The 15,192-nt window shown below is 35.7% G+C and overlaps 1 pseudogene; it reads right to left on the bottom strand.

Annotated features, from left to right (window-relative positions):
* Positions 1 to 274: 274 nt before the first annotated feature.
* On the bottom strand, positions 275 to 12,574 carry LOC136386930 (lysine-specific demethylase 5D-like; annotated as a pseudogene).
* Positions 12,575 to 15,192: the final 2,618 nt, after the last annotated feature.

The raw sequence follows: 15,192 nt of genomic DNA on the forward strand, positions 1-15,192 counted from the left end.
TCTTTACCTTTCCTATACGCTTTTCTCTGTCTCTCTAAAATTCATTAAAATTAGCCCTGGCATGAGAGTTGGTAGAAATGTTGTTCCATAGATTAGAGGTAGCTGGTTCTATTCCCTACTCAGGGCATGTGTAGAAGCAGCTCAATGCTCCTGTCTTGCTCACTCCCTACTTGCTCTAAAAAAAAAAAAAAAGACTGCAACCTAATTTCTAAATCAAAACACATATAATTTTATTTCATCAAAGCCACATTCTTCCTCATTCTTTCCCCACCCCTTATTTCCAGGTACTCACTGGAACACCATGGGACATGAGGGTGTTGGGATTCATGAGGGTAAGTTGGTGTAGAAGGTAATGCTGGCTAGCAAAGAGCTCAGATGTCAGCCTCATTATTACCTCCTCCAAGTACTGTGCTGCCAGGGCAGGTATTCCATACAAGTCTTTGGCTTACCCCTGCTCAGGCAGACATACATATTAAGTCTGCACATATCTTTGCATATAAAAGGAGTCTTGATATCCACTGCAGCCATTTGGCCCCACTCATCAGTGTAGGGGGTAACTCCAATGATCCTCAATATGCCAACAAAATTCTGAGAATACATGCACATATACAGTCAGGGAACCTTCATGCCTGAAATGTCTGCATTGATGTGACAGAGAACAGACAGATCCAGCACTGGCATCACATTCAGGTTTCAACCACTGCTTGCATACTACTCTGAGGTCAGAGATTTGCCAGTGGGTAGACAGTAGTATAGGGTAAAGAAAGGCAAACCAAGCCAGGCTTATATAGAATGACAAAGAGCCAAATTAAACAAAAATATATGACAGTAAGAAAATTAACAAAAGTAGAGACTTTGAATTCTACATCCTTTTCTAAGTAAAAAAAAAAGCTGTAAAATAGTTCAAATAAATGAATCTCTAACATGATAAAAATTATACCCACCACACTCAAAGCTTAACGGAGGTCCACTGGAAACAATTTCGTTATTTTTATCAGCCAATGTTTTAGAAGTACCTCCAAAAAAAATCAGAGGGAAAAAAAACCTGAATATGAAAAACTAGAAAAATAAAAGTACTGATAAGTAGAATTATTGAACAATCCAACTTCAAAAATGTCTGAGCTATATATCTACTACATGTTAAACTTCAATTTTCTAATACATTGTAGTTAAATGATAGAAACTATAAATCACTTCAAGATAAAGGAAACACTTATAGGATAAAACCTAAAAAAAGGATATGTACAAATAAAAGTTCTAAAACTGATGGTAGACTTGGGTCATTTATTGTTTTGCTGACCAAAAGTTAAGATAGAAGACAAAACTTGAGTTATATGAGACTTTAACCTAAAGTCCTAACATTTCCCATCAAAGTTAACATTTTGGCAGTAACACTGAAGAGATAAAAAAATTTCTAAATATAAAAATAGTAAATTTACTTCTATACCTCTATAAAAGAAGAAAACAAGTATTTCCTGAGATATTTTTCATACATAGCCTATCCTTCACAGTAATTTGGACCAGAATTTATACTTACTAGAATATGTTAGTAATGTGTTGGCCTCTTGTGAGTGTCCTCAGCATTTAGCAAAAACAGTACAACTATTTCTAAACAGGATATATTTTAATATTGGCTTCAAAGAAAATGTCCCATGCATGTTATAGTTAAACATGAGTTTACAATAAACTAACAAAGGTCACAAAATATGTGGGGTTGCGAGTAAGTAAAATTTTTTTTGAGAAAACAAATTACACAAACAGACCTAATTATAGTATACAAAGTGTAATCATCAGTATATTTAAAAAACTAGCTGTACCCGGCCACATGTTGCTGTGGCTCAGTCTGGTTAAATGGAAAATAAAGAAAAGAGAAAGCACACATTCCTAATATGTTTAACTGCACAATGCTTGTGAGTATACAATATTTTTGTTGTTCCATTGTCTGTGCAGATTAGAGATTGTCTGGTTTGCTGAGTCTAGAACACAGAACATATAAATGTCCATGTGAGAAGCAATCCATGTGCAGATCTAAAGCACAAAATTCTGAGCTTTGTTGATCGTGATTTCAAATGCCAATCAAATTGGGAAGTGCAATCTCTTAAATTAAAATGGCATATTCATTGGAATTATAGAAATGCGAGGAATGCGGACATCTTCACCTTTGAAATGTCCTTTCAAGATTGTTGCTTCTACAACATTGCTCATTAATGTTTTACAGTGCACAGACACAAACACTTCACATTTTACCATGAAATCCATCAGCAATTTTAGCTTCTGTCTGAAAACATATGCTCTGATATCATGTCTATCCACCAGCGATTGCCCAGGAAGTAAGAGCTGTTGTATATCATCCCAAGCTGAATTGCATGTGAATGTAATGAATAGATCTGGACGTCCATAGTGATGAACATATGCAATTGCATCTTGAGCATACTCATGCATATGATGTGGACTGCCTGTATATGAAGATGGCAAAATCGTTAATCTTTCAACATTAGTTATATTACCATCATTTATAACTGCATCTCACAAATGAACATATTCTTCTGAGTGAAGTTTGGTCTGATTCAAATGGATGAATATCAAATGTTCTGTTTTAATTTTTGCATACATATCTATGATGTATTGGTGAAACAATTTACAGCATTTCAAAATGTGATTGTCTTCATTCTCTTAAATCATTAATTGATATGAATAATAGTTTATTGCACTGCATTTTATATTTGTTTTTTTCACCACTGACTGGGTTTATCATCTTAACATTGAAGTGATATCCATTGGCACCATTCAAAAATGATTGGATATTGCAGGGCATTGTAGCATTAATGGGTTTCTGTAACTTTTGTTAAGTGATTGCTTCTCTGATGAAGAACAGTATCTCTAGGTCAGAATTGATCTCTGACTATAACAATTTCTACTTTGTCTATAGTTGGAGCATTGAATCTTCACACATCTTCTTCAGCAGCCATTCTGTCAGCATGAATAACAATCTTGTGTGTATCAGATGGCATAATGTCAATTGCTGTCTTGAACAAACGAACTAAATATTTTTTCATGAAGAAGCTCTTGCAGTTGGGAAACAATGGACCTTTTAGTGCCAGTAGAAATTCCGCAGCATGAATTCAATTCATCATTGCCATCACCTATGAAATACATTTGTAGGAATTTATGTTGACCATCTGGGAACAAAAGCAGGGGGTAGGCTTTATGACAAATTTGACCTTTCATTTTAAAAGTTAGCATGAATTGAGCTGTTATGATTTCTTTGCTGAATGACATCATTTGGAAGCATGAGTTCTATTTCCTAAAGTTAGATAGAAAATGCTTTGATTTCGTGGTATATCCAGCAAGCAAAGTTTTTAATGGCTCTGGTGGTTCTTCAAGTTGAGGCAGTTAATTTTTTCTGGTGATGCAACTTATTCCTTTCATTTCTCCATTAAATTTCAAAGCCTTGCAATAAAGACACACTTCAGTCATGGTGCCAACAAGAACATGCTGGCTCAAACTATAATCATCAGCTGGGTTGTACCAGAATACAAGACAATTGTAATCACATTATTTCTGAGCACAAAGTGGTGTTTTACACAGATCTGCTGTTTCTTGTTGATGTCATTCAGCCACTCTCAGCCTGTCACATTCATTCTGTTGAGAATGAAGCAGATCTGAAGCTGCAGAACACAATCACCATGCTCACAACCATGCATCCTCAAGTCTGGCTGCACATAAATGGATCATAAATTGGAAACATTGGAATGGAATCGTAAAATATTTAGTATAGCTTGTGTTGCTTTTATGTCCAACAGATGGTGCTGTTTTTCATAAAAAGCATGTTTTTATGTCACAGGTGTGACATCTACATCTATATAATAGTAGTTATATAAAAAATAGTGTGTACTTGAATGCAATGTTGTGTCAAAATTTCAAAGCAATGAATGAAGAACTTTTGGAGATTTAAGATTTTGAACAAATGAACATATATATTTTTATTTATATACAAGATAACAGTAAAAGCAGCATGAAAAACTTTTTTTCTTAATACGATCAGAAAACTGAAAATTAGAACTTCTGTAAATAAAGAATACAATTAATATTAGAAACCTAAGAGTGAAACAGTAGTTTTAAGTAAGTAGCTATTGTCCTGGCCAGTTGGCTCAGCAGTAGATTGTTAGCCTGGCATGTGGAAGTCCTGGGTTCAATTCCTGGTCAGGGCACACAGGAGAAACACCCACCTGCTTTTCCACCTTCTCTCCTCTTCTTCATCTCTGTCTCTCTTTTCTTCTCCTGCAGCCAAGGCTCCACTGGAGCAAAGTTGACCAGGGCATTTAGGATGGCTCCATGCCCTCCACCACATGTGCTAGAATGGCTCTGATTGCAGCAGAGTGATGACCCAAAGGGGCTGAGCATTGCACCCTGGTAAGCATGCTGGGAGTATTCCAGTTGGGTGCATGTGTAGTCTGAATGCCTCAATGCTTTTAACTTTGGAAAAAAAATAATAATAAAATAAATAAATATATAAAGTAATTAACTATTAATGAAATTGGCAAATTAAGAAATCTTTTAAATAAATTACCAAGTGCATAGCAGCAAAAAAGGGGAGACTTGAAACAGATGAAGAATCATAAAATTATTATAAGAACATTGAATTATATAGTCTTATAATAGATTTATGATAGAAAAAAGTTATATATGTCAATGATCAAAAATTTTCTAGACTTAATGAAAATTGACTCCTCATATTTGAAAAGTACTATAAATACCTAGTATGTTAAAAGGTCACTTCTCATACCTCAAAAACAAATTGAAGTTAGCCAGAACAAAATTATAGCCAGAGAAGAAAAACAAACCAAATTACATAAATATAATATTTACAGATAACTTCTCAGAAGTCAGAAGAGTATTTTTAATGTCTTGAAAGAAAGTTAACTCTCTGACTAGATTGGTATATATCCAAAAAATATCTTTTTAACAACAAAGGTAAAGAACCAATATTCTGTGAAGTAAATTTTTAAAAAGGCAATACTTCATTTTGCAAAATTTTTAAAGAATTTCCTTCAGAAAAACAAATAGACCACAGAAAATTATCAGTTTTGAGAATAGTTAACAAACCCAAAATGGTATTTTTATGGCTAAGTCTGTATTAAACATGAAAATATAAACATCAATAAATACCCATTTGATTGAACAGCAAAATATTAAAAGTCCACAAAATTTTAAAGATGTTAAAAGAGAAGGGAACAAGCTACTTATAGTCTAATACTGCTTGTGAGGGGGGCAAAAAGAGAAACAAATTTAAAGGTCTTTACATTTAGAGTGAAGTATTAAAAAACCCACATATATAAGTATAGGTATGTGCATATATTCAATATATACCGCATACATAACATTTATACTCGTATACATGTAATTACCAAACTAAGAGGCGATAAAAAATAGGATGAGAAAAAAAAAAACAAGGACCTGGTGGGTGGCTCAGTGGGTCAAGTGTTTTTCCAGTGCACTGAGGTTGTGGGTTCATTCCCTGGTCAAGGCACATAGCAGAAACCAATCAGTACACAACTAAATGGAACAACTAAGTAAAGCAAAGAGTTAATGTTATTTTCTTTCTCTAATTAATAAAAAAATTAACTTTATTATTATTTTTTCTTTTTTTCCAAGTGAGAAGAGAGAAGATAGAGAGATAGACTTTCACATGAGGGGGACTAGGATCCACCCAGCAACTCCCATCTGTAGACAGTGCTCTGCCCATCTGGGGCCATACTCTCAGCAGAGCTACTTTTAGTGCCTGAGGGGGAGGATCCATGGATCCATCTTCAGGACCCAGGTTGATGCTCTTGGCATGGCTAGATTTGTATATATCCAAAAAATACCTTTTTAACATCAAAGGTAAGGAACCAATATTCTGTGAAATAAATTTTTTAAAAAGACAATACTTCATTTTGCAGGTATTTTTTGGATATGTACAAATCTAGCCAACAGAGCCATGGCTGTAGGAAGGAAGGAGAAAGAGAGAGAGAGAGAGGGAGGGAAAGAAGGGCAAGGGGGAGGGCAAAATTTTTTAAAAAGAAAAAGTTAAGAAGTTAGAAAATTAAGCCCTAAGATAGAAAAAAATGGCTATAAACCATCAGTAGTCACATGTGAAAAATGACTTCTGTTGATAGATTAAAGCTCTTTCCACTTGGATTTTTAAAATATCAGTCATTAAATATAATAAATGCTCCTAAAGCCTAAGTATTCAGAAAAATACACATCAAGTAAAAACATGATACAGGCCCCAAGAGAATCTAATAAGCATGGGAACTAGTAGAGGGAGGGATATGACTATATTTGGTTTATAAGGGTTATAAAATTGATTACATTACAACCTCATCATACAGTGTATTACATACAAAAATATGTGTACTCACATATTGACATATTCATATGTACCCATGTAAGCACTATTTAGTACCTGGGGGCTTCTGAGCCATAGAAAGATTATCCAATAGCATTAAATCTTATCTTTATCCCTAAAATGTAAAACCAGCTCTATGAGGAGTTATGAGGACACAGGCTTCCTAATGCTAAAATGACTTTACCTATCCTTGCTATTAATATAAATTACCAATCATATTACCTCCTCCCCAGGGGACAAGTTATCTTCCTTAGTGCTGATGGGAAAACCAATTCCAAACTCTTTGAAATGAATGTCTGCTCCATACTTAACCATCACATCCTCTTCAGTTGTACTCACCAACCTCCAGAATTCATTCTCCTCATTTTCTGTAGTTAAAAGATTTAGAAAATGATCACAGCCCAATATACATCTGCCCATCTCTGTGACAGCTACAACTATCAAACATCAAACTCTATGTCTGCATTCCACAAGCACACGAAAGTAATTGACCTTAAAGGAATCCGCCATTTCACTACAGCTTTGCAAAGTGCACTGTTGGTGGGAATGTAAAGTAGTAAAACCATTATGAAAGAAAGTATGGTGGTTCCTCAATAAATTAAGAATAGAACTACCATATGACCCAGCAATCGCAAAACTTAAAAACACTAGTACGTAAAGACACATGCACCCTCTCACAGCATTATTTAGTGGCCAAGTTATGGACACAACAAAAATGTCCCTCAATAGATGATTAGATAAAGAAGATGTACATATATGGGATACTAATCAGCCATTAGAAATGATGTCATATTGCCAATTATGACAACATGGATGGATCTTGAGAACATGATACTGAGTGAAATAAGTAAATCACAAGTATCTTTGAAATGTATGATTTCACACATAGGTGGGATATATAACTGAGATTCATGGACATAAAAGTGAAGTATTTAGTAGGAGGAGGGGTGTGGTGGAGGTGGAGGGGAGAAGGTGTAAACAGGAACAAATATAAAGTGACAGAAAATGATCTGACTTTGCGTCATGGGTATACAACATAATCAACAGTTCAAATGCCACAGAAGTGTTTTTCCTTAAACCTATGTACTCTTTTTGATCAATGTCACCTGTTAAATTTAATTTTCTAAACAAAATTTAAAAAAGATTCACCCCTAAAACAATGTTAAAAAATTTTTGCTTTTAAAATATGTAAGTTAAACTACAGAAACAAAAATAATGCACACCATACATGAAATAGTTCATTCATTTTCAATTAATTTAATCTTGAAAAAGCTAAAATTAAAAATACAGCATCTTATAGAACTGAATGTCCCCAAAAGCAAATCCTAGATAAATATTTCAGCTTATACATAAAAAAAATAGGCATTCACATCAAGCTGGAGTCTTTTGCCCTGGTGCCTGCAGCTCCTGAACATGGAAGGCTGCACAGATTATTTAAGGAGAATGCTTAATTCCTTGTCTTTTTCCTGTCAATTGGGTGAGTGTTATACTGGAAATGGGAAAGAAGGGGTACATAATTTAGGATCAGGAATTAATTAATATTTGCAATCAGCAAATAATGAAGCAATTCTATCATATAAAATCTCTGACAATGAAAACTCTATTTCTCATTTACACAAGTCCATCCTCTTCTTACTCTTTGAAATGATAAAACACATACCATGAGAACTGATCTATATGTAGAAAAATATGTTACATATACCTTTGCCTTGTAAACTTGTATTCAAATTTTCTCATGTGAAAAAATGATAATAAAAATACAGAATTATGTATATTAAATAAAATATGCATTTATACACACATAACTTTAAAAGTGATTTGCAGTTAAAAAAACTTTAAAACTCACTTATTAAAAATATTAGCTAAATCAGTTAGCACTCATTATTAAACCCAAGCAAACCAACGTTTTATCCCTAGACTATCTTTAGTTGAACTACCTTCAGAAAGTTTAGTAATTTCATTAAGATAACTATCTTATTATCTTTTTGCATAGAGGATGGCCTAAAACAAAAACTGCTTTCTCTAACTTCTACTGCAAGATCTTCTTTATAAAAAGAACCAAGCAGACATAAATCCTCTAAGTGAGAGAAATGATATTTCAGTTCTCATCTAATTAGTCTAACAAGTAGAAAACATCTTCATAGAGTCGGCAGAGTATTATCCAGGACTTCATGGAACTTCTAATTTTATCAATGAACTTAAACTCTCCAACTCTTTACTATTAAGGAGAAAGCCCAAACCAGAGAAGACAGCAAAAAAAGCAAAATCACATTAGATACCAAATGAGCTGAGGGCTCTCACCACAAGGTTGGCTCCAGACTGAAATATTTCATAGGGGTAAAGTATGCATTCATATTGAGCTCATAGCAGTGACCCAATGTTTTTGCCTGGTGTATATTTGAGGTGCTGGGCAACTCAACCCCAGTGATGGTCCTTGCAAATTGTTTCATAGCCCCCTTCCTCTATTCCAATCTAAAACTATAAGAAAAAGTATAACTGTGAACAGAATGAACAAACCTAAAAATAGAAATGAGATTTAAAATATGAACACTGTGTGCCCCTCTAATGCCAAACATTCCAAAGACTCACTTTTATCTTTTCTTTTAAAAACTGAATTATTTTTACCTTACTAAAGGCTGTAGGGTCCAAGTTCCTCCTTTCCACATTGGAAACTTTTAATGAAGAACCTTGGAATTCCCAGAATTTTGCAATTTGGTCCAAATAGTTTATTTTTACTCTGGTCAGAGCCTGGAAAAGAGGTAGGCTTGGCTTACTACTTAACCTGAATTTGGTCCAGTGTAAAATAGGTGAATAAGTATTGTACTGTATTGTACTGTAGGCTAGAGCCTAGGCTTTTTTGCCTAAATTACCATTACTACCTACAAAAACTGATTCTTTAATGTGAGAGAAGAGTTCAGAAAGTGATACCAGGATCAAAATTTTTTGCCTTAAAATTTAAAATTATCTTTAAGCTCAGCGAGGGCTGAACTATTATATATTATAGTTAGGCTCAACAAAATTATCTTTTTTAAGATATCCAGCCAGAGTTCAGAGACACACAACTAAAGGGAATGAAATACAATATTTTACCATTCTTAAGATATGAACCACTTTTGTAAATTATCTTTTTCTTACCCTAAGACATTTTGGAGCTACCAGCCATAGTCAAAACTTGTAGCAGCAAAAAAAAAAAAAAGCCAAAACCATTCATTACGCTTCATATTAATATTAAGCTAAATAGACCATCTTAACTGCTTAACGGGGGCTTTGCCTCTCCTACTTAATGATACACTCCAAAAGATAAACCATTTTTTATCAAAGAATAGATATAAACAATAGCTTCAGTGGGAAATTTAGGAGAGCAAATTTTTTCCATAACTTTGCTTTGTTAAAGAAATAAGGCAACATCAAAATAAAATATGAGTGTGCAGAATAAAAATGGAAAAGTTAGTATGTAACTTCTTTTTTTATTTCTTTTTCTTTTTTCTACTTTCTTTATTATTATTATTATTATTAATTTTAATGGGGTAAAATTGATAAGTCAGGGTACATATGTTCAGAGAAAACATCTCCAGGTTATTTTGACATTTGATTATGTTGCATACCCATCACCCAAAGTCAAATTGTCTTCTGTCACCTTCAATCTCATTTTCTTTGTGCCCCTCCCTTCCCCCCAGTATGTAATTTCTGAATAGCTTTAATTTGAGCCCATTCTATGGCTAAAGAATGGCTAGAAGCTTAAAAGTTCTCTTGTCTTGGCATTTTCTCAAAGATTAATAAATACTCTGAAAAATAATAGAGCTGAGATTAATATAAAAATATGTTTGACTTCAAATCCTTTTTGTATCACTTTCAGTGATACAAAACTACAAATAAAGTAAGATTTGAGATTATATTACAGGAATATGACCTTTCAGTTTACCTCTAGTTCATTTAGCCTCTGGATTCCAGGAGTAAATTTGAAGTTTTCAACTTCTACTGCAAATGGTGGCTGCCAGTCCTAAAAGTTAAAACAAAACTAAAATAAAAAAAATTCCTAATTGGTTATTATGAAATAGTAAAGGATAAAGACAAGAACTGAAATCATATTTTTCTTTTAAGACTTCTGGTTGCTTCTTAAACCCAAAGTCTAAATTTTTCAGTTTGTAACATTACATAAGTTGGAGGAATGAGAGAAAACTAATAATCCAAACCTCTTTTTGGGATGCATGCTACAAAAAAAGAAAAACAAATGGCTTAAAAGTTGTTTCAAATGTATGTAGCACACTTTACTAAGGGCTGGCCAATTTGCACTACAACAGAGGTAAATTAATTGTAGAAGGGACTGTTAGAATTTTAAGGGCTTAGTTATTACCTCTTTCTAGTTCTAGCATTATGGAAAAGCTAAATAAAAGTATAATTAACAATACCAAGACAAGGACAACCATCTAGATAGAAGGAACCAAATATTGTAGTTAGGCTGATAATATTACAAGAGAGTTACAAGTTATAAAAGAGGTTCTGATATACTCAGGATATTACATTAGTTATTAAAACTGGTGGTCTAGGTTTATTTTAGTTTGCTTGGCTAATGTAGAGAAATATGTATTTTATTTTTTTAATGATTTTACTTATTGATTTTAGCGAGAGAGGAAGAGGGTAGAGGGGAAGACAGAGAGAAAGAAGAACATCAACCTGTCCCTGTATGTGCCATAACTGGGATTGAACCAGCAAAGTCTGTGCTTTGGGGCCAAGTGAGCTATCCAGCCAGGGCGTTAATACCTGTGTTTTAATTAGGCTTCCTGATTATGTAGAATCAAGAGGAAAACTCTTTAAGCAAAATAATACCAGTTTAATTGGTGTCAAGAAGTTTATATTGATTCTCATTCTGACCTGTTTGTAAGAAAAACTAAAAGTTACGGTAAAATAAAATTATGCCAAGGCTTTTGGGTAATGCCAGAAATAGATATAATTTTTTATCTTTGTCTTCATTATGTATCAGGTACTTTTTTTATTGACTTGAGGTGAGGGGAAAGAGGGAAATGAAGAGAAAAGGATAAAAGGGATAGAGGAAGGAGAGGGAGGTTGAGAGAGAGAATTTTGACCTTGACGTTTTACTTAGCTGTTCACTGATTGCTAGTCCTACGTGCTCAGAACAGGGCTGGAACCCAAGACCCTGGTGTGTCATGAGGATGTTCTATCCAGTTTTTTACTATGCAATCTGGCCACAGTGCTATCCAGTACTTCTTAATACGTTGAAATCTCCCTCAAAGGAAGCACAAAAGAAATCTATATGGTGTCTCATAGTAGCATACCGTAGAATTGTATGTTTTGTTTCCTTAAGATAGTCATTTTAAATCTGGCATACAGATACAAGCTCTTCTATGGAGGGTGTTCAAGTCAAATGTTTAAAATGTGAAATTGTATGACATTGGATTATTTACAACAACATGGTTGGACCTTGATAACATCATATTGAGTGAAATAAGTAAATCAGAACAAAACTAAGAACTGTATGATTCCATACATAGGTGGGACATAAAAATGAGACTCAGAGACATGAACAAGAATGTGATGGTAACGGGGTGGGGGGGGGTGGAGAAGGGGCAAGGAAGAAGAGAAAAGGGGTGGGGGAGGGGAGGGGCACAAAGAAAACCAGATAGAAATTGACAGAAGTCTATTTGACTTTGGGTGAGGGGTATGCAACATAATCAAATGTCAAAATAACCTGGAGATGTTTTCTCTGAATATATGGACCCTGGTTTATCAATGTCACCATATTAAAATTAAAAAGTATAAAAAAGAAATATCTAAAAAAATAAAATAAAGTGTGAAATTGGCACTTGTGTATCTAAATGTAAGGCATTATTGACAATGCACTGCTGTACACTGAAAGTAAATGCCACCTCCATTACAAATTTTATTTCAAGACATAAGGGGTGGGGGAGGGGAGGGGCACAAAGAAAACCAGATAGAAGTTGACAGAAGACAATTTGACTTTGGGTGAGGGGTATGCAACATAATCAAATGTCAAAATAACCTGGAGATGTTTTCTCTGAATATATGGACCTCTGGTCGGTGAATCTTGCAAAATGACCAGTCTAATTTTCAGATGTAGCCAAGCAGGTCATGAAATTTGGCCCAGGTAGGCTCAAACACTGGGCACTCTGGCGGCAGGAGGAATTCTTCAATTTCCGAATTCATGTCCGATCTGAAGGCTAGTATGTAAAATACCACCAGCTTTTTCTTTGGTTGGGTGCTAATACCACCCAGATTAAGAAAGAGGCCTATGGTACTTTATTTCCTACTCAATTTCAGTGTTATTTTATCAGCCACAATTCTTGGAGCTAATACTGTACCTCCATCTTGAGTCCTGAGCTTTTCTGGCTTCTCTACCTTAGGTTAGGTTCCGTATCAATCCGTGAATCAAATCCTCTTTTACAAAAAATTTAGGAGACAGTTTGCACACATGCTAGGCTGAAGGTGGGTAGGAAGTCAGCATACTAAGAAAGATCCACAAGCTAGCTGATGAAGTGATATTAAACAGTTTTATAATCAAACTCATGAGTACACTATAAATAGAACCACTGGAACTTTTTAAAAAAGAATCTACTGTGCATTGAAGGGGGAAGAACTTCAAAGTGAGTGCAACACTTTTCCTCTGAAACATGAACAAATGAAGAAATAAATAAGCCCTATCTGCCTAAGGGCATGCAAGTGCTTCTCCTTTACTCCAGCTGCGAGCCCAAATGAGTGATGAAACTCCCTAAAACCCTCTTACAAAAATTTACCCAATTGCCTGTTTCCAACCCAGCTTATTAGTAAGGTGACCAACTGTTTTACAATGAAAAAAACAGAAATAAATAGAAAAAAACAATATAGTACATAAAAAAATTATTTGTTACAATAATACACTATAATATGATAAATGCATAAGAAAAACATTTTCTATTGCAATTATACTTACATGCCTATTAACTCTTAATAATTGTAAGAAAAATGTACTCATTTAGGTATAATTATGTCACATCCCACACAATGAATTAACTGCATAAATTGAATACAGATATTTACAGATTAGTGATCTGTTGAGCAGATAAAATATATTATACTCACTTTGTTAAAGATGGCACTGCCCACATGAAAGCTCATCACCCAAGTGATTACTTGGGATGGGCATGATTGTATTAATATGTGTTGGGGGTGAGCTATGGGAGGGCAGGATCCTTATAGCCTGGGGCTTGGTTTTAGGACTAAGCCTTTCCCACCCTTTTTGATGTGTGGTGGACTTTATATCAGAGACTTTCCTATTTTGTATATTGGATTAAAGGTTTTGATTTCTGCACTATAAAGTGGGGCAGACAGGGAGCTTGCTCTCTCAGTTCCTAAGATTAGCATAAGATCAGAGAGCAGGTTGGAGAGCAGAGAGAAGCCAGGTGGAGGAGAGGAGAGGCAGCCAAGATGGTGGAGTGCTGAAAGAGAAGCCAGTTAGAGCAGAGTTTGTGTATAGAAAAGGAGATGGGTAACAAAGGAGAATGAGGCTAGTGAGCTAGAAACCTTTTATTCTAGGAAACTCAGAAAAGTCAGTGGCTGTGTGAGCCCTGAATGGAAAGGGAAGTGTTTTCCCACTGTATGTAATACTTGCCCACTGGGTGCAAGCTAAAAGATAATGGCCCACCAATTTGTGGTTCTATTGTTTCATTACCGTCTGTCTGAATCTAATGTGAACCTGCACTTGCCAGATGGCTGTGATGGTGGCCTTGGCTACTGGTTTTACATTTGTTGTAGTGTGTGGAAGGATTCAATACAGATGAGTATGGAACCACCACCAACTTTGATTGGTGGAGTAGAGGACTTGCTGCTCTTATGGTTCCCCATGGCTGTCCTTTTGGGGACTGTAGGCTAGCTGATGTTTACAGCCATATCTGAGGAAACTGAGAGTTTTGTAGAAGAGGCTTCCTGGGATCTGCCAACCATGCAGTGGAAGGAGATAGAGCAAATGTGGGAGAAACAGATGCCAACCCTGGTGCTGGAGGAAGTGCTGGAGGAGGAGGCCGACCAGGTTCTAGCAATATGCCTGGAAATTTAGGAGCTTCAGGGGAAGGAATCACAGTTTCGTGAGTTGCAGCTTTCCCTTGACGTTGTGGAGAGCCAGCAGCAGTGGGAGGCCAGGGCTGAGGCTGAAACTGGAGTTGCAAGGTCTGTGGAGCAGAAGGTGGTGGCAACATGGGGTTTGAGCCTGGCAGCTGGAGCTGGTGTTTTTAGTTCCTCTTTAGAGGATGAGGACAATTGGGCTGGAGTTGCCATCTGCAGTCTCCAGAAGATGAGAGCTCAGCAGCAAGGAGTACTTACTATGTCCCTTGTAGGTCTGAAATTTGGGGACATAGGAGTGAATGCCATCATGCTCTCTGGAGCAGAGATGGAAATGCTGGCTGCCATTGCCACGTGCTTTGCTTTGGGACAATGTAAAACCTGCCAGGATGGCAGAAATGAGGGGGGTGGCTGAAGCCTCATGTGCATGAAATGATTTCCTGGACTACGACCGGAGTGGGCACTGGCTCCTTTGTTGGATGGACTTACGGATTTTGGACAATGTAAAACAACCTGATGGGGGTGGGGAGCGGCTTTGCTGGAGACCCTTCTCCTGCCCCAGGAAGCTTTTCCCATGTCTAGAAAGAAGACCGAGGACATTTTGCACTTTTGGCAAAGTGCTCAGAGACTGGTGAAATGTACCTTTGTAATTGTTGAAATTGTATGATTTGTCATGTTGTTGTAATTTGTGTAATGAGCCTAATTTCCTTGCATAGGGATGCCGGTAGTGT

Source organism: Saccopteryx leptura, unplaced genomic scaffold, assembly GCF_036850995.1.
Source record: "Saccopteryx leptura isolate mSacLep1 unplaced genomic scaffold, mSacLep1_pri_phased_curated manual_scaffold_21, whole genome shotgun sequence".
NCBI lineage: Eukaryota > Metazoa > Chordata > Mammalia > Chiroptera > Emballonuridae > Saccopteryx > Saccopteryx leptura.